Source organism: Musa acuminata, unplaced genomic scaffold (assembly GCF_036884655.1).
Source record: "Musa acuminata AAA Group cultivar baxijiao unplaced genomic scaffold, Cavendish_Baxijiao_AAA HiC_scaffold_1126, whole genome shotgun sequence".
Classification (NCBI taxonomy): domain Eukaryota; kingdom Viridiplantae; phylum Streptophyta; class Magnoliopsida; order Zingiberales; family Musaceae; genus Musa; species Musa acuminata.
This window is the reverse complement of record NW_027021339.1, coordinates 4,468,003-4,470,502: the sequence shown is the minus strand read 5'-3', so window position 1 is coordinate 4,470,502 and position 2,500 is coordinate 4,468,003.

Sequence of the window (2,500 nt, the reverse complement as noted above, 5' to 3'; positions counted from 1 at the left end):
CCCCATCCAGCCCTGTGCCACCCGGGGGGTTCCAGGGTGCTGAGATGGCTGACGTTTTGCTCCGCTCACGACGGTCGCCGCGGCACGCAAGAACAGGCCAAAAACTGGCCAAAACAGCCCAAAAACGGGCCAAAACTGGCCATTTTTTGCTGCGCGAGCGAGCGGAGAGCGGCGAACAGCGAGCGAAGCGCGAGGCAGCACCGTCCCTGCTATACGAAAGCCCCATCCAGCCCTGTGCCACCCGGGGGGTTCCAGGGTGCTGAGATGGCTGACATTTTGCTCCGCTCACGACGGTCACCGCGCCACACAAGAACAGCCCAAAAACAGGCCAAAACAGCCCAAAAACGGGCCAAAACTGGCCATTTTTGGCTGCGCGAGCGAGCGGCGAGCGGCGAACAGCGAGCGAAGCGAGAGGCAGCACCGTCCCTGCTATACGAAAGCCCCATCCAGCCCTGTGCCACCCGGGGGGTTCCAGGGTGCTGAGATGGCTGACGTTTTGCTCCGCTCACGACGGTCACCGCACCACGCAAGAACAGGCCAAAAACTGGCCAAAACAGCCCAAAAACGGGCCAAAACTGGCCATTTTTGGCTGCGCGAGCGAGCGGCGAGCGGCGAACAGCGAGCGAAGCGAGAGGCAGCACCGTCCCTGCTATACGAAAGCCCCATCCAGCCCTGTGCCACCCGGGGGGTTCCAGGGTGCTGAGATGGCTGACGTTTTGCTCCGCTCTCGACGGTCACCGCGCAATGCAAGAACAGGCCAAAAACTGGCCAAAACGGCCCAAAAACGGGCCAAAACTGGCCATTTTTGGCTGCGCGAGCGGCGAGCGGCGGACAGCGAGCGAAGCGAGAGGCAGCACCGTCCCTGCTATACGAAAGCCCCATCCAGCCCTGTGCCACCCGGGGGGTTCCAGGGTGCTGAGATGGCTGACGTTTTGCTCCGCTCTCGACGGTCACCGCGCAATGCAAGAACAGGCCAAAAACTGGCCAAAACGGCCCAAAAACGGGCCAAAACTGGCCATTTTTGGCTGCGCGAGCGAGCGGCGAGCGGCGGACAGCGAGCGAAGCGAGAGGCAGCACCGTCCCTGCTATACGAAAGCCCCATCCAGCCCTGTGCCACCCGGGGGGTTCCAGGGTGCTGAGATGGCTGACGTTTTGCTCCGCTCTCGACGGTCACCGCGCAATGCAAGAACAGGCCAAAAACTGGCCAAAACGGCCCAAAAACGGGCCAAAACTGGCCATTTTTGGCTGCACGAGCGAGCGGCGAGCGGCGGACAGCGAGCGAAGCGAGAGGCAGCACCGTCCCTGCTATACGAAAGCCCCATCCAGCCCTGTGCCACCCGGGGGGTTCCAGGGTGCTGAGATGGCTGACGTTTTGCTCCGCTCTCGACGGTCACCGCGCAATGCAAGAACAGGCCAAAAACTGGCCAAAACGGCCCAAAAACGGGCCAAAACTGGCCATTTTTGGCTGCACGAGCGAGCGGCGAGCGGCGGACAGCGAGCGAAGCGAGAGGCAGCACCGTCCCTGCTATACGAAAGCCCCATCCAGCCCTGTGCCACCCGGGGGGTTCCAGGGTGCTGAGATGGCTGACGTTTTGCTCCGCTCTCGACGGTCACCGCGCAATGCAAGAACAGGCCAAAAACTGGCCAAAACGGCCCAAAAACGGGCCAAAACTGGCCATTTTTGGCTGCACGAGCGAGCGGCGAGCGGCGGACAGCGAGCGAAGCGAGAGGCAGCACCGTCCCTGCTATACGAAAGCCCCATCCAGCCCTGTGCCACCCGGGGGGTTCCAGGGTGCTGAGATGGCTGACGTTTTGCTCCGCTCTCGACGGTCACCGCGCAATGCAAGAACAGGCCAAAAACTGGCCAAAACGGCCCAAAAACGGGCCAAAACTGGCCATTTTTGGCTGCACGAGCGAGCGGCGAGCGGCGGACAGCGAGCGAAGCGAGAGGCAGCACCGTCCCTGCTATACGAAAGCCCCATCCAGCCCTGTGCCACCCGGGGGGTTCCAGGGTGCTGAGATGGCTGACGTTTTGCTCCGCTCTCGACGGTCACCGCGCAATGCAAGAACAGGCCAAAAACTGGCCAAAACGGCCCAAAAACGGGCCAAAACTGGCCATTTTTGGCTGCGCGAGCGAGCGGCGAGCGGCGGACAGCGAGCGAAGCGAGAGGCAGCACCGTCCCTGCTATATACGAAAGCCCCATCCAGCCCTGTGCCACCCGGGGGGTTCCAGGGTGCTGAGATGGCTGACGTTTTGCTCCGCTCACGACGGTCACCGCACCACGCAAGAACGGACCATAAACAGGCCAAAACAGCCCAAAAACGGGCCAAAACTGGTCATTTTTGGCTGCGCGAGCGAGCGGCGAGCGGCGAACAGCGAGCGAAGCGTGAGGCAGCACCGTCCCTGCTATACGAAAGCCCCATCCAGCCCTGTGCCACCCGGGGGGTTCCAGGGTGCTGAGATGGCTGACGTTTTGCTCCGCTCACGACGGTCACCGCG